This window comes from Hibiscus syriacus, unplaced genomic scaffold, assembly GCF_006381635.1.
Source record: "Hibiscus syriacus cultivar Baekdansim isolate YM2019G1 unplaced genomic scaffold, ASM638163v2 tig00110678_pilon, whole genome shotgun sequence".
Lineage (NCBI taxonomy): Eukaryota > Viridiplantae > Streptophyta > Magnoliopsida > Malvales > Malvaceae > Hibiscus > Hibiscus syriacus.
Window position 1 is genome coordinate 529376 of NW_024062822.1, and position 24809 is coordinate 554184.

The 24809-nt window shown below is 33.4% G+C and overlaps 1 long non-coding RNA gene and 2 pseudogenes across 1 annotated transcript; 1 reads left to right on the forward strand and 2 right to left on the reverse strand.

Moving 5' to 3' along the window:
• The first annotated feature begins 1240 nt into the window (after nucleotides 1-1240).
• Nucleotides 1241-4033, forward strand: LOC120138241 (annotated as a pseudogene).
• On the reverse strand, nucleotides 3035-14478 carry LOC120138242. Its single transcript, XR_005517501.1, has 3 exons — nucleotides 14469-14478; nucleotides 14088-14092; nucleotides 3035-3172 (listed from the first exon to the last, which is right to left on the reverse strand). It is a non-coding gene; the product is annotated as an uncharacterized LOC120138242 (long non-coding RNA).
• LOC120138240 lies at nucleotides 4257-7901 on the reverse strand (annotated as a pseudogene).
• Nucleotides 14479-24809: the final 10331 nt, after the last annotated feature.

Consider the following 24809-nt stretch of genomic DNA (forward strand, 5'->3'; position numbering starts at 1 on the left):
AAGATTTGGTCACTTACGTTATTGTTGATGATGTTGAATGTTGTTAATTGATGATGTCACACATTAATAAAAGTATCTAATTTTTATTTCAACCTAAGTTTAGATAAAATACTAATATGAGTTTTTTTTTTTTTTGTAAACCCAAAGTAGTATAGAGATAAATTATCAATTTACAAAAGGACTCATATTAATATTTTATCTGATGTTTAAGAGCTAAAATAAAAATTAAATCATTTTACTAATGTATCATCACCAAGTAACGAAGTTCAACATCTCATGATCAAAACTTAATAAAACAATAACGTAAATGACCAAAGCTCAACTCTATAAAATTGGATGAGTAAAATTATATAAATATGAAAGGTAAGTGGTCATTCAGTAGTTTATCCTAAAATTTAAACATTCACTAAAAAAGAAGCGTACTACCGATTAATATTGTCTTTGAAAATTTAATTCAAACAAGTCATACAACTATGCAATTAAGAATTCCAATTTAACATTTGAACTCGTTTAAACAAACATATATGGGTCTTTGGCTAAGCTTGCTACTTGTGGAACTTGCTTTATTTCCATGCCTATCAATTAATGCATCTTCATCATACACATTAGCAAGTGCATAAGCTTTTCTATAATTTCTTGAGAAAACTAAAGCTATCCATGATGAATTTATAACTACCAATTCTCCATCAGTTCAGCAGTGCAGCATATACAAGGGAAGTTGAGACTTGAGAAAGATTCTTTGTGGCTGCATGCCTGGATTTTCAAATTCATATTTGCTGTCAAATTTCACATGTAAAGAAAAATATGCCAAAAAGCTTCATTTTTCAGTCATTCCCAGTTTTAGAATGTCAAAGTTTGTGTTATCCAGTGATGAAAATATCGTTTTCTTTTCAATAAATTTTTGTCCTTGGTTAAAGTTGTATGTGTGAGAAAATGCATCTGATTTCATCAATTTGTGAATTCTGGCTACTGTATATATCATCTTCTACGCTAATGGTGGGTGGCTGTGCTTGAATTTGGGAAAACTTGAAAGAAACGTGTACAATTCCGAGCTAATACAACCTCATTTTGATGAATTGGCATTGTTTCCTAAACAACGAAGATAGGATAAGGTCATCGCACATGTGGCCTCATTCTTCTTCTTGTGTTCATTACCAGTGGCCTTCAAACTTTAATCCATCTCGTCCTCATATTATTCATATTATTATCTCTCTTTTCTTGTCGTTTCTCTTAATCCAAAAGTTGCTTGAAGCAAAGGTCTAAAGTCTACACTTTCATATATAAATCAGAACAAAAACCAACCCAGACTCTTCACTCTTATCTCCCTTATCATGGATCCTTATAAGGTAAAGTTCCATTTTCTTTCTGTTGGGTGTAATTATATCTAACAAAACTACATCTTCTTCTTCTTTGATACAGCATCGTCCTTCAAGTGCCTTCAATTCCCCATTCTGGACCAATTCTGGGGCTCCGGTTTGGAACAACAACTCGTCGCTCACCGTCGGAGCAAGAGGTAACGAATAAGACACTTGGTGTTGTGTGTGCCTGTTACATGTTTGTTCATTTGTACACCATGTTCAAGTACAAAAATTGAAGCTTTGGGTCGATTATTAGCAAAACATAGGAGAACTGAAGAACACTTTTTTTTTGCAGGTCCGATTCTCCTGGAAGACTATCATTTGGTGGAAAAGCTTGCTAATTTGATAGGGAACGCATTCCAGAACGTGTTGTCCATGCAAGAGGAGCTAGTGCAAAAGGCTTCTTGAGGTCACTCACGACATATCGCACCTCACGTGTGCTGACTTCCTTCGTGCACCTGGGGTCCAGACTCCACTGATTGTCCGATTTTCCACTGTTATCCATGAACGTGGTAGTCCTGAAACTCTGAGAGACCTCGAGGTTTCGCTGTGAAATTCTACACTCGAGAGGTAAAAAGATTTTCAACTACTTTCTGCTTGCTCAAAGTATTGTCATATATTCATATGTTCGAATCATGAGAGATTGGATTTATCATTTAGGTATAATTTAGTATTCTCTTAAAGATTTGGATTTGAATAGTTGTGTATGCATGGTATATATATATGTATTGTCATATATTCATACGTTCAGGTTGGATTTATCATTTAGGTAGTTGTGTATGCATGATATATATATATATATGTTGTCAATAGACTAAAAAAAATTCTAAAAGAAATTAACTTGTAATTGGTAATCATCTCGGACTATTAAAAGAAATATTGTTTTTGCGGTTGAAAGTACTTTTATCTAAGTACTTGATATAAGAGAGATTTTTGCCATCAAAATTACTTGTAGAAGTGTTTTTTTTTAAGATGTAATGCTAAAGACACCCTTCTTGATGTTTAACCAGGGTAACTTTGACATGGTGGGAAACATTTCCAGTTTTTTTCATCCGTGATGGAATGAAGTTCCCTGACATGGTCCACGCCCTCAAACCAAACCCAAGTCCCACATTCAGGAAAACTGGAGGATCCTGGACTTCTTCTCCCACCATCCCGAAAGCTTGCACATGTTCACCTTCCTATCGATGATATAGGTATTCCCCAGGATTACAGGCACATGGATGGCTCTGGTTTCATACCTACACACTCATCAACAAGGCTGGGAAGGCACACTACGTGAAATTCCACTGGAACCAACTTGTGGTGTCAAAAACCTGTTGGAAGATGAGGCCGTGAGAGTTGGTGGAGCTAATCACAGTCATGCCACACAAGATCTCTATGACTCCATTGCAGCTGGGAGCTATCCCGAGTGGAAGCTGTTCATTCAGATAATGGATCCTGCTGATGAGGATAGGTTCGATTTCGATCCACTTGATGTGACCAAGACCTGGCCGGAGGATATCTTCCCGTTGCAGCCGGTGGGTCGAATGGTTTTGAACAAAAACATTGATAACTTCTTTGCTGAGAACGAGCAGTTAGCCTTCTGTCCTTCTATCATTGTCCCGGGATTTATTACTCGGATGATAAGTTGCTCCAAACTAGAATCTTCTCCTACTCCGACACTCAGAGGCACCGCCTCGGACCTAATTATCTGCAGCTTCCGGCCAATGCTCCCAAATGTGTTCATCACAATAATCACCATGAAGGTTTTATGAATTTCATGCACAGAGATGGAGGAGGTATATATAGAAAGACTTGCATGCTCTCATGCTCTACAATATACACATATAGAAAGATAGACATGTTAAGTTCATTGATGCATCATGATCCCTGATGAATGTTTTTCTTCTAAGGTGAACTTCCCTTCGAGATATGATCCAGTGCGCCATGCTGAGACGTACCCTATTCCCACTGCCATTTGCAGCGGCAAGAGAGAGAAGGTTTGGTTTTTTTCCTTTCACCTAGCATTTTAAGATGATGTTACCAGGTAACCGCAATTTAATATATAATCGTATGTATTGTTACAGTGCATGATTGAGAAAGGAGAACAACTTTAAGCAGCTGGGGAAAGATACCGATCCTTTACACCGGACAGGTTTTCTTTTTCATTTGATAAAATGTAAAATCCCCTCATTCTTTATGCATTCATTTACATTTGTAATTCATTTTGGTTGACTGTCTTAGGCAAGAACGTTTTGTTCAACGCTGGATTGATGCATTGTCTGATCCAAGGGTTACACATGAGATTCGCAGTATTTGGATATCATACTGGTCACAGGTGAGACTCTCATCCTTTGATCTTAATTAATTTATATAAACACCCCAACATACTAGTTCTTTTGGCTTAATAATAATGATGTAATTGTCTGTGTAGGCTTGCAAATCTTTGGGTCAGAAACTGGCTTCTCGCCTCAGTGTGAGACCGAGTTATTGACGATTGGAGTTAATCAGGAAGCATTTGCAGGAAGTGAGCAACTACTTAAACACTGGATTATATGTGTACAATAAGATGTATCAATGTGTTGGTGCGTTTATGTATTTTTATGGACTCGAGAGAACCAGAGACCATCACCATAAGAAGTAACTCCTTGATTGTTAATGGTAATGTTAAGCTCCTTGATTGTTAGTGGTAATGTTGGCAATGGCAACCTTTTATTTTAATTCAAAAAGAATGCAAGTGTACTTAAGCATCCATACACCTCGCTGCAACTCTTTTTCATACATCAAACTATAAAAGACAACATCTTGCCAAAATACAAACTGGTAAAAGATGGATACAACAAAAGTTATACAAAGGGAAATCGGCCAACAGTGTTTTGTTATACGTATGTTTCAATTCGAACGCCTTTCCTTTTCTCTTCACCACTTCAAATAGATCATTACATAGCAACAAATCTGGGAAAAGGATCCTGATCGTTGATACTTCAAATAGAGAATGGGTACTTCAGTAGCAAATCTTTATATTTCTGGAGAACTCACCATCATCATCATCCTCGGGATTCTCTGAGGATGTCTGTGGAAAGAATTCATCCTCGGGGTAAATCTCCTTAAATAACTGTCATATTCCACAACCAGCATTACATTCCAAACAGCAATCAGAATGTAGAATGGAATTTTAAATTTCATGAACACCAGCAATTATGTACCTTTTCAGTCGCATCTACAAGATCATCATAGTTCAGTTTACCATTGGCATGGGAGTTGAACAGATAAATCAACTTGACCCTGAAATCAAAACATAGTTCTTTTGAAAAGGGCATTATGGATCAACCGTATATTGACATCGACAAAGCATCAATAAACTCCAAGCCCAACAATGTTAAGCAGACTGAGTAATCCCTCTAAAACCATGTCTCAAGTGTTAAACATTCGGAAATAGTGATGATATTCAGAAAAATAGAAGGCAACATACAAGAAAAAGTAACCATAAGAAACTACCAAAGTGAGCTCCTGAACATACAACGCACTCCAAAGTAGAGTAGGTTTTCCTTCTCCCGGATCACTTGTACCTGTAGAACTACTTCCTGCAGTTTCATTTTGAGCTGCAGCATTACTTTCAGAATTATACGCGGAACTATAAGAGGGTGTTCATGACTGCATGAATTAATTTCTTCCCTTGATCATCGTCATCACATAATGCTGAGATATATAACACAAACCTGAATAGAACAAGGAGAAAATTTATATTTTTGCATTAAGCATATAGACTGGAATTACTCCATTCTAGGTATGCATAAGATCGGAAAATTTAACCAAGTTACAAATAATGACAGTGAAGTTCTCTATGCACTTCATTATCATCACATAATGCTGAGATATATAACACAAACCTGAATAGAACAAGGAGAAAATTTTATATTTTTGCATTAAGCATATAGACTGGAATTACTCCATTCTAGGTATGCATAAGATCGGAAAAATTTAACCAAGTTACAAATAATGACAGTGAAGTTTCTCTATGCACTTCATTATCAAAAACTTAAATTTGAGCACCTTATGTCTGAAAGATATGACTAAATGCTAGATAGACAGTTCTGACTTCTCACAAAATTCATCAGAAATGATACATTCAAAAGATAACCACGGGAAAAGCAACAGAAAAGGGAGGCGAACAGATGAAAGTTGATAAAATTCATTGTAAAACAATCAGAGAGAAGATAAAACCTATTCTCCTCAGAAAATAACGAACTTACCTGCCCGGTGGACAAACAGCCAAATTGCTAGCTATTTGGATAAGTCTGATGGATGTAACCTGTTCAGGAAACAACGCTAGGGGAAAAAGAAGTCATTGGTTTTTCTTATCCTAGTTTAATATCTTCAACAAAGGCAAAAGAAACAAATCTTACATCTTGGAGGATATACAACCAAAAGGTTGGACATGTCAGTCTTCAAAGAAGTCATTGTGATGCATATTCCCCTCGCTATCTTTCCTCTATCATCCTTCTGACTGAAAAATGGAAGCTTTCTTGAAGTGGAGGTGGTGGGGATGAGCCTGATGGCAATGTTACCTTAAAGGTTGGATCATGATAAGTTTCTGGCTGAATATATCCTGACCTGAGGCTAATCTAACACCCTTGTAACACCCAGAATCCTGAGAAGTTTTCAAAGGAAAAATATGAAGATCTTCTACCTTAACATCATAAAAGAAACAGTCTGCTCAGAATAACAAAATATCTAACATATGTAGTCTGGCTCATGCTTCCATACTTGTCTACAAGTAATGCAGTAACTGGCATACGCAATACCTATGTCACATTAATTCAAATGGATTAGCATATTCTTACAGCTAAATCATAATAATTTAATGTAAAATCAGGCTGTCTGGTGTTGGGCATCTCAAAGATATGAAATGCCTTCAACCAACTCAGAGAGGAAAATATAGCTAAGGAGAAGCAGACAAACTCTGTTTACATTTCTCCAATTATGAGTATATCGGGATGATTGTGCTTGATAGTGGGTATTCTAAATGATTGGTAACACAAACCACTATATTCCTACACCATTTAGATTAAAAAAACTATTGTACCTTTCTTCTGGAGTTTTTCTATAGATAGACACTAATTTGCTAAGGCTTCTGTTTGCATAAAGTAGTAGACAACGAACATTTAAATATCAAGAAACTGATCAACTCAATTCACAGAGAGCATTTGATTAAGAGATGTAAACACAAAATCAGCTAACACGCAATGACACACACACACATAAACAATAAAAGAAAACCGACAATGGTAGGAATTCATCAGTAACTACATTAAAAGTTGTCAAACACAAGAATTCTCTCCTCATCAGAACTTACATAAATGCAGCCTTTGACAGCAGCACGGCGGCAAAAGCTTGGGGTAGTTCCCCTTGCCCATAAATAGGATATAACAAAGCTCCAGATGCATTTTGAAACCTACAGACAATGCATTAAACGTAAATATAGACGGAATTTGCTATGATAAGTTCCTATTCAAATTTCAACATGAAAATGTGGAATTGAATATTTTTAGTTGAAAGCTTGACTTGAATAACGGAACTGAAAGGACAAAAGTTAACCTGCCAATAGATGCTTATACAGGGCCAACTGATCGATCCCAACTTTTGTCTTCAGCAAATCTCTACAGACTCCAGTATGTTCTTGATCATAATCCGCCATTGCTATCGCATAGAGTATAAACCTGCATAGACAAGGGAAAAATCAAATGCAGTTGAAAATCATGCCCACGATATGAAGCAATGAGGGCAACTAGAGATGGGGAAAATAAATAAAAAATTGAAGAGTTGTGACTAACAGACGATTTAATTTTGGGCGACAATCCCATTCATTCAAGAAGTCAACAAACGGACTCTGCAAATCCTCATCGGAAATCTTTACGTCTGGTTCGCCAGCCAAGTGTCCCTGCACCAGCTTGAAGAACCTCATTAACTGATTCTTCTCAGTGAGTCCCAGACTCCTGTCTCTGAATATGGAGCTCTGGAATCCGGCACACTCAAGAGATTCCCCTTGCTGTCCCCTACGAAAGTGGCGTCAATACTCTTGAATTCCATGTACTGATTGGTTCCCGTATTTAGTATCAATTCAATAGATTTGTCGGCGCAAAAGAAAACCTAGTCCAGCCACATCGAGGTTGAAAGTTCTGGAGTTTTGATCGAGGAGATCGGGGGAAACCCGGAGATGTCGATAGAGGAGTAGAGAGGACGAGAGATAATCCAAGACAGAAAACTCATTACTTTCGTCGGACAAGTGTGGGCGCGGTGGTGATGGTGAGGTTGAGTGGGTGGAGAGGAATGACGGGAGATCGGCGAGAGGAATAGAGCAGAAGTGGGAACCGTAGAAGGGATTGGGATCGAGGTGGAGGACGGATTTAGAGGTGGCGGAGGCGGCGGCGGCTATGATGGATTCAGGAAGGCCGGTGCCTATGACGATGAGGTCGTAGGTGGTTGGATCGATTGGGGGGTTGGGTGGGATGTCGTCCATGGCGGAGCGAAGGTAGAAAAATTGTAAGAAGCAAACTTAGCAGAAAGTAATCTGCGATTTATGTTTTGAACTTGCGTAAACTACAGGGGTGGTCCTTACTTTTGGTTGATCTTATTTTGGTCATTAATTTTGAAAAGTATAATAATGTTGTTTACATTATTGGTCTGTTTATTTTAGTCATTGAACTATTAACTTATCATTGTAATAAGTTAAGAAAATTAATTTAAATTTAATTCATAAAATTTTAAGTTTTTTAAAAAATATTTAAAAATTTTCTGTCCCAATTATCTCCATTTTTTAACCCTTAAAATTAGCTGACCCTATTCCCATATATAATGGGATAAGGGGGAGGTAGGATAGTAGGTTGCCCCCAACGCCAGGTTGAGAGCAACTTCCGTAGGAGACCTCCGACAATCAGAATTATGAATTGTCCACCATGAGACTCTCCCTTTTTGTCTTCGTCGTCAGTTGTATTTTTTAATCGACAGGTAAATATACAGTAAAAAATCTCATGGAATCATTATTTATGGTATTACACCATCCTATACTCGTGCATCATCGGTTTTATCGGGCTTCGTCGCCCAATCTTTCATCAACTCTTCCTCATCTCTCTCTTTAACTTAGTCGTGATCTTCAAATTTCTCCTCTAATTATATCAACCATCCATACCCTCTTTGCACAACTCCAATGTCGTGTTCAGCTGGGCCGAGAACGTCAATCTCCATTCCTTCTTTTAGCCCTTCACTTGCCTTTTAGTCGATATCTCTAGCATCCGCTGTCGGTATAAATAAATTGTAGTTTACATTATGAATTTGTAATGAAGATGTTTGTATATAATTTAATATTCATACATGCAGAATAATCATTAATACATAGGTGTGTGTTGTAACCGTTCCTCGGACGGCCTGGAATGGGTTCCCTTAATTTTGATGAGATGGGGTCGCCACCGATTTTTAAAATTTAGGTTGATCGGACACCTTAATTTACCATCTTACCTGATCTGCGTTTTACCAGAAATATGTTAGATTCGAGAATCAATTACAATCAAGAAATGATTAGCACCCTTGTACTGCCTTTCGGTACCAATTTAATTTCTCGTTGTCTTAATTGCGAAAATAAAGTTAAATTGAAATTTAAAGATTCGATTCGAACTACTTACCTTTGATCGATTAAAATTGTCCCTAAAAAATCACAAAAATATTAGATTGTGAAATAAAATATATAAATAATTTACAAATTTTAAAAAAGGTAAAAAAAGTTTAAAAATAGTAAAAAATAACATGTTAAGATTTTTTAAAAAAGAAGAAAAATTATAATAAAAATAAAACAAATTTTAAAGGATTAAATTAAAAAAATTGAAATTGAGGGACCAAATTAATGCTAAATATGTGTTGCAAGAAAAAAAAAGAGTTAGAGGGGTTAAATTGCAAAATATAAATTATAAAGGACTAAATTGAGTTAATTGAAAATTCAGAGGCAAAATTGTAATAAGTGACCAAAATGAATTACACATCAATATTAGAGGGACTTGGTTGAATTTGATTTGTTTTGCTTTGAATTTGATTGAAAATGATTGGAAATGAGTTTTACTTGATGAATCAAGCTTGAAACAAAGTGGAGAGTATTAGAAGCTTATTTTGCATGATGAAAAATTAAAGCATGATTATGTATTGTTATAAATTACTTTTTTACGCTAAGGTGATTGTGTTGAGTTAGGATCTTCAATTGATTCATTTGAGTTTATTTGATAAGCTAATAAAAGTGAGTGAATAAGTTAAGAATGCAAATTAGTGAAATCGGTTTAAATTGGTAATATGGGCAGTAGGTTTAAAAATCACTATAAATTGTACAGAATGAATAAAAATGATTTTTATATGCTAGATTCGTAAATCAATCTAGTTTTGTTAAAATAAATGGATACTGATTTATAGGTTTATACAAAAGATATAAATTTTTAATTGGTGATAGGTCAGAAACTTGGCAGAAAATTATGCTCCAAGCAGATTTTGTAAGCTAGATTGAAAATTTTGTCATAAAATGTAAAAGTTGAATTAGAAGAAGTTCCTTATATGATTAGATTTGTATTCAAATATAGTTTTTAATGGCACAAACGAAATAATTTTTAAGTGTATATATATTTTTTTTGGTATATCCAAAGTACCTCAGGCTTTGCCTGAGACTAATCCCCCGAGGTACTGTCGGGCACGAAGGTGGGGACCTCTCCCAAGAAAGTTTGCTGCACCACAAGGGTTCGAATCAGGGACCCCTTGCTTAAGCGACCAAAGCCCCTTCCACTCAGGCCAACCTTCGTTGGTATTTTTAAGTGTATATATAATACATAAAAATACTTCTTTGAGGGTAATGCAACAACCAATATATGAAATGGTGGTAAATTATGCATTTTGTGATATTTTATGTTATATGCTATTTTAATTGGTTGAAATGAATCAACTCTATTATATTATCATGAAAATGACATTTATCATATGAGGAAATTATGATCATTTCATGGAATTTGCTTAGATGATGAATTTATATTTGAATCAAAATAGAAACTATGTTAGGAAAACTTAAAGTATTTGGCCAAAGGAAAGAATAAAGAAAATTTTTGGTAAATTTTTACAAGGTTTAAAAATTATGAATGAGTGATTCTATATTATTAGAATATGACTTGGACCAATTTGAAAAATGGTGAAAGTATAGGGATCTAATCGCATAAATTGAGAAATATGAGGATTAATGTGTAATTGCTTAATATGATATATTAGGATGAGATTAAAAGTGGGAGTGCTAAATTTGATGTCTAGATGGTGAATTGGAATATTTGTGAATTTAGGATTAAATGACAAGAATGACTATATTAAACAAAATAGAAAAGTTGAATTGAAAATTTAAAAGAATTTAACTTATGGTTGAAATTATGATATTATGGATTTAGAATCAAATTGGAAGAATATAAACTAAAGAATTAAATTATAAATATGGAAAAATTACGGATTAAAGTAGAAATTGAGTATGAGATGATGTGTAAAATCTAAAAAATTATTAGAGGGACATGAATAGTTAAATTGAGATTTGGTTTAATGTGAAAAGTTGTATAAGACAGAGATCAAATTCGTAAGTTTTAGGAAAGTTGGTGATGAAACGACAATTGGGTAAAGTTAATGTATTACATTTAATATAATGTGAAAAGTTGATATGGATTTAAATTGAATATACGGAACTAATTTGCAGATATACTAAATATTAGATTTATAATTGAAAAAAAGTTAATAGTGGTTAAATATGAAATGTTGAAAATTCAAGTGAATGATTGTAAAAAATAACGTTAGTACCAATTTGGTAAAAGAAATTAGTATCGAATAACCGTTTAATATTTTTAAAATTTATTTGAACTGAATTATTAAGTTAATTAAAGTATTAATATATGTTAAAATAATGTATGGAGTTGATAATTATTCTTTAAATGTTTTATATTATAAAGATATAAGACATAAATAAAGCCACTTATAAGACATGAAGTCAATGATGCAAGAGATAGAGTGAATAAGTATAGATCACTCATATGACTCATGTACCTTTGTGGTGCATGAGATGGAGTGATAATTGAATACAACATATCACTCATATGACTCATATACCTTTGTGGTGCATGGGGTCGAGTGATAATTAATACAATGCATATCACTCATATGACTCATGTACCTTTGTGGTGCATGAGGTGGAGTGATAATTGAATACAATACAAATCACTCATATGACTCATGTACCTTTGTGGTGCATGAAGTGGAGTGATAATTGAATACAGTACAAATCACTCATATGACTCATGTACCTTTGTAGTGCATGAGGTGGAGTGATAATTGTATACAATACATATCACCCATATGACTAATATACCTTTGTGGTGCATAAGGTGGAGTGATAATTGAATATAATATGTATCATTCATATGACTCATGTACCTTTGTGGTGCATGAGGTGGAGTGATAATTGAATACTGCAAAGATCACCCAATGAGACTAAAGTATCATACATTCTCATGAGTATGTACTGGGCTATAAAATGGAATTAAAGAAATAGTACATGACATGGTATATTATATGAAACAATACAACATCATATACAAAACAGTAAAAGATACAATACAATAAGAGAAATGGTGTGATAAAAGAAAAGATACAGTAAAGAAATCAGTACAAAAATGAACAATACACTGTACGAATAATACAAGAAAAGAATAATATAGTAAAATGATTGGTACAGAAAAAGTAAGTATATGATAAGGAACGATATAAGTTTAATTATTACATTTATAGTAAAATGTAATAAACATAGTGTAAATTACATTGAATGGTTATAGACTATGAATTATATTGGTTTGAATTTCAGTGGGAGGTCGTGAGGCGATAGACAACAACTAAACTTGTTTTAGAATAAATCTGATTATAGATGTTATAGATATTTTATGTATAGTGTTGTAAAAGAAATTCTAGAAATTATGCTCAAACGAGAAATGATATAGTATAAGAAATAAAGAAAGGTGAAAATATGATAAGATACTAATGGTTTATGAGGGTAGTAAAATATTGTATTATAAAAATTAATCGGTTAAGTTTTAAATTAAGTAATTTTAGATTATGATATGTAATAATTTAACTTCCACTTTACATTCGATCCCGCATAGTATTTGGGTAGTTTAATATTATTTCACATCATAATCTAAAACTGCCTAATTTAAAACTTAATCGATTAATCTTTATAATACAATATTTTACTACCCTTACATAACCATTTAGTATCTTATCATATTTTCACCTTTCTATATTAAAAACTAGACTTGAATACAGATCACTCATGACTCATGTACCTTTGTGGTGCATGAGATGGAGTGATAATTGAATACAATACATATCACTCATATGACTTATGTACCTTTGTGGTACATGGGGTCGAGTGATAATTGAATACAGTACAGATCACTCATATGACTCATGTATCTTTGTGGTGTATGAGGTGGAATGATAATTAAATACAATACAAATCACTCACATGACTCATGTACCTTTGTGGTGCATGAAATGGAGTGATAATTGAATACAATACATATCACTCATATGATTCATGTACCTTTATGGTGCATTAGGTGGAGTGATAATTGTATACAATATAGATCACTCATATGACTAATATACCTTTGTGGTGCATAAGGTGGAGTGATAATTGAATACAATACATATCACTCATATGATTCATGTACCTTTGTGGTGCATGAGGTGGAGTGATAATTGAATACTGCAAAGATCACCCAATGAGACTAGAACATCATACATTCTCATGATTATGTACTGGGCTATAAAATTAAATTAAAGAAATAGTACATGTCATGGTATATTATATGAAATAGTACAACATCAAATACAAAATAGTAAAAGATACAGTACAATAAGAGAAATAGTGTAATAAAAGAAAAGATACAGTAAAGAAATTAGTACAAAAAAAGGAACAGTACACTGTAAGGAATGATACAGGAAAAAGAATAATATAGTGAAAGGATTGGTACAAGAAAAAGAGTAAGTATGATAAGGAACAATATAAGTTTAATTATTACATTTTAAAGTAAAATGTAATAAACATAGTGTAAATTACATTGAATGGTTATAGACTATGAATTATTGGTTTGAATTTTCAGTAGGTCGTGAGGCGGTAGACAACAACCAAAGAAACTTGTTTAGAATAAATCTGATTATAGATGTTATAGATATTTTATGTATAGTGTTGTAAAAAGGAAATTCTAGAAATTGTGCTCAAACAGGAAATGATATAGTATAAGAAATAAAGAAAGGTGAAAATATTATAATATTCTAAATGGTTATGTATGAGGGTAGTAAAATATTGTATTATAAAGATTAATCGGTTAAGTTTTAAATTAGGCAGTTTTAGATTATGTTATTTAATATTTTAATTTTCACTTTACATTCGATCTTGCATAGTATTTGGGCAGTTTAATACTATTTCATATCATAATCTAAAACTGCCTACTTTAAAACTTAACTTATTAATCTTTATAATACAATATTTTACTACCCTCATACATAACCATTTAGTATCTTATCATATTTTCACCTTTCTATATATTAAAAACTTGACTTGAATATGAATCTATACATAAATATCAGTTAAGGGTGTTACAGAAAATTCATATTTCATGATGGATACGTGCTCACCCTCACTAGACCGAGGCTTGGCCATTGGGCAAGGCCCTACCGACCCCTAATTGTTAAACCATCATCAAAAGTTAAATATTGAGAAAAGATTTGGGTGCCCAAATGTTTTTGATGGAACATGAATGAATGGAATCTATTGGTAGTTCGAATTGAGACAAATCAATCCGATGAATCTTAAATACATTTCTTAGTATGATGCATGGATTCGTAGAAACGTAAGTAAAATGGTTTTTAAATTCACAACAGGATTGGTTCAAGTGATAAGAATTTGATATTTAAGTAAGGTTTAAGATTCGAGTCCTTATGTATGCAAAAAATATATGCTTAGAGATTCACCCACCAAACCTAAGTGCACGACGTGAATTGGTCTAGATTAATCACCATATATATAAATAAAATTTATTGCTTGACTTAGATTCTTTCTTTAATTTATTTGGAAGATTTGTGCTACAAGACTTCCGGCGTGATTGTATGTTGGTTTTTATTTGTGGAATTTTGTTGAGGGTAAAACCTGGGTTATGATAATTGTAAATGATTTATTTATTTTAATTTTAATTAAGAATTGTGATCAGCTTTGTTTTAGAGGAAAAATAGACGACACATAGATTGAAGTTAATGATGAACATTTATCGAGAGAAAAAAAATCCTTTCATTAACCTTGCATGACAACTTATATAGTGATCTTAGTGTTTTGGGCTCATGGCCATGATGACTATCAGTAGGCTGATAAGACAGAAAGATATGATTGTCAGATAGTAAATTTGCCTATGATTAATCATGAGTTTGTCAAATAATACTTTAATAGTATGTTAATTATCTTAAAAACATGAAATATCACGCTTTGAGAAATCTTGAGAATATAGATGTTCAAAAGATATGAAGCTCCAGAAGCCTCAACACTTGACAAACGAAGGAATAACAACAAGATGTTACTTTCAAGGGAGATTCAAATGAGATATAATGAATTTTATTTTTAAGGTACTAAATAAATTACTTAAATTATCGTACTTTGAATAAATACATTTGTCTAGTTGACTAAACTGTTCATAGTTATTCATTCATATTCTCTTAGGTCTTAAGTTCTGGATCCACTACGAGTATTCATCCTCCTTCTTAGAGTTCCTCTTTTCCTCCCTCTAGATAAAATTAATATTGAATATTTATAATTTATCAAAAAGAAAAATACTCATAATCTATCAATCATTAAATTTGGGATAATTGTATTTAAACGCACTTAATCTATCGTTCTATTATAGCATCAATAGTGTCGAATGTGCTAATATCTGATCAATAATGTTATTTGTGGAATTAAAAATTAATTAGCATTCTAAACAATAATTAAATTTTTCATAAGAAAAACTAGAAGATTAATCTTAAGATCCGACATCAATTAGAGGTAAAATAATATTATTGTCTGTACTAGTGATACATTGTATACTTATTCGACAATAATAATTATAAATTAAATATAAGATTAACGATGACTAAGTTTATGATTATACAAATCAAAACTATATGGAGTACGTCATTTGGATAACGTTTTTACTATGACGCATGCTTTGTGACATACTAGAAAGTGCAAGCCTTTTGGTCATCTTCGCGAATAAAGAACAGATACATTAATTAAACTAATGATAAAAAATGACTTTGTTTTATAAGTAATTTAATCAACAAATCAATTTATCTTAGTGGTTAAAAGAATCATTGTTATTTCTAGAAGTCACAGTTTTGAGCACCAACACGACCAGCAAGATGACTAAGATAACAATGTTATATTAATTATTTGACTTTTAATTATATTTGGTTTAACAAGATTAATTTTATTTATACCTCTAAATAAATAAATAAATTGAGAATACCTATGATTTGATAACATATAATGTTATTTTATTATTGAACAATCTTTTAATTAAAGATGAGACAGGATTTATAGAAAATAAAGTAAAAGGAATGATTTTGAAAACAAGATTTTACTAAAAAAAATGAATTCGATAGAAAGGTTTTGGGATAAGTATTGAAACCTCTTGATGTTTTGAATAAAAAATCATTTACCCTCTGTGGCGTGGAAAATGCTCACACTTCGATGAAATTTTGCCATAACCCTTAATGTTTATTTATTAACTCAATTTCAAATTAAAAATGCATCCATCATTTATTTATTTTTTTATAATCAATTATATTCAATTTATTAATTGATTCATCTGAATTAAATACTGAAAAAATGAGGACGACTTAACCAACCCAACTTGCTTTATTGATAAATTATTACTCACTTCGTCCTCATAAAAATATCCCTTATTAATTGTTTAAAAGTTAATTTTTTAAACATTGACCATAATTATTTTAAATATTTTAAATTATTAATTTTATTAAATATATATTTGAAAACTATTTAATTAAAGGCTTTTAAGATATATTTTTAGTAATTATAAATTTAAATAATAACTGGTCAAAATGGTTTTGAATCTGAAATAAAATGTCTTGGCATGATGCTTATAAACACAAGAAAAATGGTTTTGAATTTTGATGTGTTGGGGAAACCAGGTTATTTTCCACACGAACGTAGTTTCAAAATTGACCTAAAATGTCAAGATCAAAACCAACGAAGGTTGCACAACGAATAAACCTGTCAAACTATTGAATATTGAAACACAATGTAAAAATCGAATAAAGAACAATAAAGGAGAGAACACACCAAATTTACGAGGTTTGACGAGAATATCGTCTACTCCTCGGGCACCACACCGTATGATAACTTCACTATCAACAAATATTACAACAAATGAAATTCTTTAGAATTCCTAAAGTGAGAGAATGAAGAAAACAAGAGGAAGAGAGAACTTGTTTTGGGATGATTTCTAATGAAATACTTAGGCCTATTTATAGTTGAGCTTTACGAACTAAACTTATAAATAACCTAATATTTTAGGGATCAAAGATGAAAAATAAGTTAGCCACCTACCAAAGATTTTTCCAATAAGTTGGCCACCAACCAAGATGAATTTTCCAATAAATTGGCCACCAACCAAGATAAAATTTCTAACTTGCCAAACTTAATTTCAAACCAAACATAACAAATCTCCACCTTGGCTTGAAATTACCGAGCCTACTCAACTTCTTCAACTCCCCAAATTTGATGTTGTGCCTCTAATTGCGCTCACAAGCGCTACACACCCGAAGGTGTTCATACTTTCAGGATGTTAATTAAGTTCAAACAATGATTGAACTTGATTACTGTTACTACCTTGGTCATCATATATGCAGGATTTTTTGTTGTCATAATTTTCTGAAGCAGAATCTTTCCTTCTTCAAAGATCTCCCGCACAAAGTGATACCTCACGTCGATATGCTTAGTTCTTGAATGGTAGACTTGATTTTTCGCTAAGTGAATAGCACTTTGACTGTCACGATAGAGACTAATGTGACTTTGAACAACTCCCAAGTCTTCCATCAACTCGTTAAGACAAATTGTTTCTTTCACATCTTCTGAAACTGCCATGTATTCTGCCTCTGTAGTAGACAAAGCCACCGTAGATTGTAAAGTAGACTTCCAACTTATTGGGCTTTAGCAAGAGTAAACAAATACCCAGTAGTTGATCGACACTTATCCAAATCACCAGCATAGTCAGAATCAACATATCCAACCACACACTGACCAAGTATTTCATCCTGTTCAAAAACTAAACCAACATCCACAGTTTGTTGGAGATACCGTAGAATCCATTTCACAGCTTGCCAATGTCCTTCTCTAGGATAATGCATGTACCTGCTCACAACTCCAACTGCTTGTGAAATGTCACGATGCGTACACACCATTGCATACATCAAGCTCCCAACTGCATTAGCATATGGAACGTTTGCCATATATTCTCGTTCTTCGTTACTTTTAGGAGATAATTGAGAACTAAGTTTCAAATGAGAAGCCAGTGGGATACTTACATGTTTGATATTTTCATTCATGCCAAAACATTGTAATACCTTTATCAGATATTGCTTCTGTGTTAAACAAAGCTTACCTCTCTGTCTATCTCTGCTTATCTCCATACCAAGAATCTTCTTGGCCTCACCTAGATCTTTCATCTCAAACTCTTGATTCAACTGAGCCTTTAATTTGTCTATCTCTTTTTATTCTTCGAAGCGATCAACATATCATCAACGTACAAGAGAAGATAAATGAAAGATCCATATTTGAGCTTTTGCAAATACACACAATAAAGCTATCAAATCACTTATACCACTACCTCGGAGATTACTTCAATCCATATAGCGATTTGTTCAGCTTACAAACCCATTTCTCACAACCACCATCTTTGTATCCTTCTGGCTGAGTCATATAGATCTCCTCTTCTAAATCACCGTGCAAGAAAGTCATCTTTATATCAAGTTGAGCTAGCTCCAAATTCAACTGTGCTACCAAGGCCAATAATATTCTAATGAAGGAATGCTTCACAACAGGGGAAAATACTTCATTGTAGTTGATTCCCTCCTTTTGAGCGTAGCCTTTAGCTATCAATTGTGCCTTGTAGCGAACATATTTCTTGTTATGAGATCCATCTTTCTTTGCAAATATTCACTTGCATCCAATTGCTCTTTTACCTTTCGGTAATTGTGCCAGTTTCCAAGTGTTATTCTTTTGAAGAGATTTCATTTCTTCATCCATGGCATTTTTCCACTTATCACTTTCCAAGCTTTGTATTGCTTCTTAGTAAGTGATAAGGATATCATCATCAACAACTGGAAGAGCATAGGCCACCATATCAACAAATCGAGCAGGTCTACGAATTTCTCTCATTGGCCTTGTAACTGCAAGTGGTTTTGGTGTCTCCAATGGTTCTTGGGTTTGAACCTCTTCATCTTCTGATTCTTCTATTGGAGTTGAAGAATCAACTGCATCAACTTCTAGGATCATCGTTTGCTGAAACTCCACCTGTTTTGAAGTATGCACCACCTGCTGTAGAGTACTACTTGTCTGGACAGCGTCATTTGTTACATTCTTTACTAGGGCAGATTCATCAAAGGTAACATCTCTGCTACAAATTATCTTCTTGGTGTCTAAACACCAAAGGCGAAATCCTTTCACTCCATGGGTGATTCCCATAAAGAGAGCCTTATTTGCTCTTGGATCAAGCTTGGATTCCTTCACATGATAATAAGCAGTGGATCCAAATACATGTAAGGAATCATAATCAGTAGCAGGTTTTCCAGGCCATACCTCCAATGGTGTTTTTCCTCCTATCGCTGATGATGGCAGACGATTGATAAGATGGCCAACATATGTCACAGCCTCAACCCAAAATACCTTTCCTAACCCAGCATTAGACAATTTACATCGAACTTTCTCCAATAGTGTTCGATTCATATGCTCTGTCACCCCATTATGTTGTGGTGTATTTCTAACAGTGAAGTGTCGAACAATACCATACTCATGGCAAACGTCAAAGAATGGGTAACTTTTATATTCCCCTCCATTGTCCGTCCTAAGACGTTTGATCTTTCTACCAGTCTGGTTCTCGATCATATTTATCCATTTCAGGAAAATTCGAAGAACTTTATCTTTAGACTTCATCGGATACACCTAAACTCTTCTGGAAAAGTCATCTACAAAAGTTATAAAATAATGGTTTCCTCCCAAAGACGATGTCTTTGAAGGACCCCATACATCTGAGTAAATATAATCCACAATACCTTTTGTATTATGTATAGTGGTGCCAAACTTCACTCTCTTATGCTTTCCTAGAACACAATGCTCGCAAAAGTTCAATTTGCAAGCCTTTCCACCTTTCAACAATCATTTCTTTGCCAAACTTTGCAAGGATTTTTCTCCAGCATGTCCCAACCGCATATGCCACAACTGGGTTGCGTCCAAATCATCACCTCCTGAAGCTGTTACAACTGCTCCAATAATTGTACTACCTTGGTAGTAATACAAATTATTTTTCCTGATGCCATTCATCATCACAAGTGCGTCATATGTGACTTTTAAAACTCCATCTCTCATAGTGACTAATGAGCCTTTGGATTCCAATGCTCCCAACGAGATGAGATTTTTCTTCAAACTGTGCACGTATCGGACATCAGTCAGAACTCTGGTTGATCCATCTTGATTCTTCAATCGAATTGAACCTATCTCAACAGTTTTACAAGCATTGTGATTGCCCATATAAACAACTCCTGCATTTAGTTATACTAAATCGGAGAACCACTCTCGATTAGGGGATATATGATAGGTACAACCCGAATCTAATATCCACTCATCTGAATGGAATGTTGTTGATGAAGCAACCAATGATATGTCAGAGTTATTTGCATTAGCTTCGGACAATCTTTCTTCCAATGACATTTCTCATGACAAAATGCACATTTATCTTTTCCCAGTCTGGACTTCGACTTTGATCTCCCTCTCCACTTTGGCTTTTGACTTTTCGAGCGACCTCTTGCAACCATGGCCTCCGCTGCTTTGTACTTGCTCTCTTTCTTGGTTTTCTTCCTGAGCTCATAACTATACAAAGCAGCAGTTACATCTTTAAGGGTAACATTATCCTTACCATGAAGTAACATTTTCTCAAGGTGCTCAAATTCATTTGGAAGAGATGACAACAACATCAAGGCCAAATCTTTATCTTTGAAGGTGTCATCCATGCCCAATAAGTCTGCCACTAGCTCATTGAACGCAGTGATGTGTTCATTCATACTGGTGTCTGGTTGATAATCAAATCTGAACAATCTTTTCTTTATGTGGAGATGATTCTGAGAGCTTTTCGTTAGGAATTTTTCCTCCAATGCTTTCCACATCTTACTTGCAGAAGTCTCGTTCTTGTAGCCATATTTATGCTCCCTGAAAAGGCAAGATCGAATCTTGCTGCACGTCAAACGATTGATTGTTCCCCATTCTTTCTCCTCCATATATTCAGGTTTTTTTCTCTCAATGGCGATGTCTAAACCTTGTTGGAATAAAGTGTCTAAAACCTCATTTTGCCACATGCCAAAATGACCGGATTCATCGAACAACTCCACCAAGAAATTTGCATTTGACATCACCCTCCTCATTGGTCCAGATGAAGAGCTTTATGTCTCAACTGATCCGTATTTTGGCATTTTAATTCTAACGAACAATATTCAATATCACGAACTATATCTTTTCAACAACAGAACCACCAGGATAACCTCAACCAAAGCTCTGATACCAATTGTTGGGGAAACCGAGTTATTTCCCACACGAACGTAGTTTTAAAATTGACCTAAAATGTTAAGATCAAAACCACCGAAGGTTGCACAACGGATAAACCCGTCAAACTATTGAATATTGAAACACAATGTAAAAATCGAATAAAGAACAATAAAGGAGAGAACACACCAAATTTACGAGGTTCGACGAGAATATCGTCTACTCCTCGAGCACCACACCGGATGATAACTTCACTATCAACAAATATTACAACAAATGAAATTCTTTAGAATTTCTAAAGTGAGAGAATAAAAAAACAAGAGGAGGAGAGAACTTATTTTGTGATGATTTCTAATGAAATACTTAAGCCTATTTATAGTTGAGTTTTAAGGACTAAACTTATAAATAACCTAATATTTTAGGGATCAAAGATGAAAAATAAGTTGGTCACCTACCAAAGATTTTTCTAATAAGTTGACCACCAACCAAGATGAATTTTCCAATAAATTGGATACCAACCGAGATAAAATTTCCAACTTGCCAAACTTAATTTCAAACCAAACATAACATGATGGTCATGGAAGCAGGTCAGCTTCTTCACATGAATAAATGCAGGGAGTGATAGAAGAAGAGAAACTGAACTCATTCAACATCCCACAATACACACCATCTTATGTAGAGGTTAAATATGAGGTTCTGAAATAAGGGTCGTTCAGCATCGACCGGTTGGAAGTAACCGAAGTAAACTGGAACACTTATCAGAACGAAACCCACTTGTCTGATGCATTCAAAGATGGAGGGTACAACGTGGCCAAGTGCATGAGAGCTGTGGCGGAGCCATTAATTGTCACCCACTTTGGTGTCGATCAAGTGTTCCAGAGGTACAGAGAAATCATTGCCGATCGCATGTCCAAGGAGAAGACTGAGTTTATTAATGTCATCGTTTCGCTCATAAAAGCTTGATCATCGTCAACTTCCTTTATTTCATCGTTAGATCAATCGTCAGTGCGTGTGTGCGCGCTAGAAATGAACTGCGCTAATTAAGCGCACTATAGTATCCAATCAAGAGTCTATTCACGGTTTCAGACTTCTATAATAAGAAGTCAAACAAAATAATGAAACCTATACCACACGTCGGAGGAAAAGGACAGGAGCAACGTGGTACTCCTGTTTTAAAGCAAATCTGAACAAGTAATTTTTCATGTTAAATTATATTTGCATGATTTAATAAATAAATAAATAAATATATGTTAAAATGATTTGATACAATTAAATTAATTAGATTTAAGTACTTAAATAAAACATGAGTTGCATATAAACAAATATTCATATAATAAATTTCAAAGTAATAATAAACTGATTAAAAATTAAGATTAATATATTAGATTATTTATCAAGGTGTTGAAGTGATATGTTGCTAATTAGTTTTGTAATTTGTTACAGTTAGGAGTGTGCAAATTCAGGTTATTCGGATCGGATATTTTTGTACACTCCTAGTTACGGTAGCTAGAAGTTAGTTGCAAGTAGGAAGTTTTTTCTTTTTACTTTATTTCAGCTATATAAGTAACACTTTTGTAAGTTAACCATGATACGGAATATACGATAGAATTATTCGATATTGGTTTAGCTTCTTAACAAAGGTTATGATTCTCAATTTATAAATAGTTAGCTTTTCTAGAATTATTTCATAACATTGAAAATGTTTTCTTTAAAATATTTGAGTATTAATTTAGAATATCAAAACCATAAGAAATTTAACAACTGAATATATCTAAATTTATTATTTCCATTCTGGTGCAGGGGCATCGTTGACGAGCGTAGTTCAGACCAAAAACGACCGAATCTTACCGGTCCATTCAACAACATTAGTCTAAAAATCTAAACCCTTAATAATCTGATTGGCCCATTAACTCTTCTCATTTATAATGGACCTACCAAAATATCATTGTTAAAGGCTACTGTTTAGTTATTATGTCTTTCACAAGTTATTTCACGTATTCGGATAGTCGAACTTTGATGCTTATGGATACAGTTATCAGTGAAAAAAGAAGAACAGTGGACAGAGAAACTGATAAGAGTTTTAAAAATAATCAAATGCATCGGTTTACTGCAGATTTTCTGGATACAAAATGGAACACTTTTGGCCAGATCGACTGAGGTAGAAGATAATATGATTTTCTCCAGATTACAAGCAAGTACGGACAAGACCAAACATACCTAACCCTGAATACCCGACAATAAATAAACATATATAATGTAAGTTATCCTAGATTTGTGTTTGTCTATGCTGTCTTTTTGCTCGAGTAATATAGTAAAACTTCTAAATTAATGACAGGCATGCTATTATTAAGCTAAGGAGTAGCAGATGTTTGAAATAATGATTTTCTATGCACTATTTTCCTCGTCTCTTACACCATGATTTCAGTATCCGAAACAGATGCTTAAATCTTAATAATATTGTTCAATAAATATTAGATACGATGTATTTACGTGAAATCAATAATTGAACCTTATTTGTCAAAAGAAAAAAACATTTGAACCTTATAAATCAGCGTTATTAAAGTATAATTATAAATTCTAAAATTTTCATAAAACGGAAAACAAACATAGAGAATATCTTGTTTGACCTAAAGATATATATATATATAACAATTTCTCTTAAATTGACGCTCTAATTTATAATTTCATGTATTTAATGTATCATGTCGTAATTATGTTTAACAATATTAGGTGCTTCAATTCTAAATATTAATTAATTAAGAAAATATATTTTAACACTAATAGACGTTGATGAAATATGGATATTAAGAGTTTTAATATTAATCGATGGAATGTGAATTTTAAGAGTTTCAACATTAATTCACATTCATGGGTGTGAATATGAAAAAGTTAAAACTCTTCTATAAAAGTTAGGAACTCTTCTATAAACATTATTTATTCTAATTTTAAAAATCATAATATTCTAACATCTTTAAATTAATATGCATAATTGTTCTGCATCAATTAAGAAATTCTAGCAGATGTATCATGCTAGATGACTTTGGAATTTACATAAAGGCAGACTCATGAGTTTTTTATTTAACTCAAACTTGATTCTGTGTAAAAATAAGACATCCAAGAAAATAATAATAACAAAGATCAAGGACTTGTGATGTAAATTAAAATAATATGAAAAACAAAAATTAAATTTTTGTTTAGCATTGCATAGATATACGCACATAAATTACATGCATGCATGCATGATATATACATATAAATGCGCATGCAATTATCTGACAAAAGATGAGTAAAAACATTAGAAAAGGCATTGGCGATGCTATTCAATAATGTAAAAGCAACATACAATATAGTTCCCAGGCAGACTAAACCAGGGACCCCAAGTCTTGAACTGCCTTACACATGTAGCTGACAACGGTAGACCCTACGGACCCTGTAATTTTGCCTTTAATACTTATATTTTCACAAGGCAATCTGAACAAATATTTTTTTTACTCATTTAAATCCCCATCAAACCCCAACTTTTTCTTCAAGTCCTGCAAATATAAATGCTTCCCCCC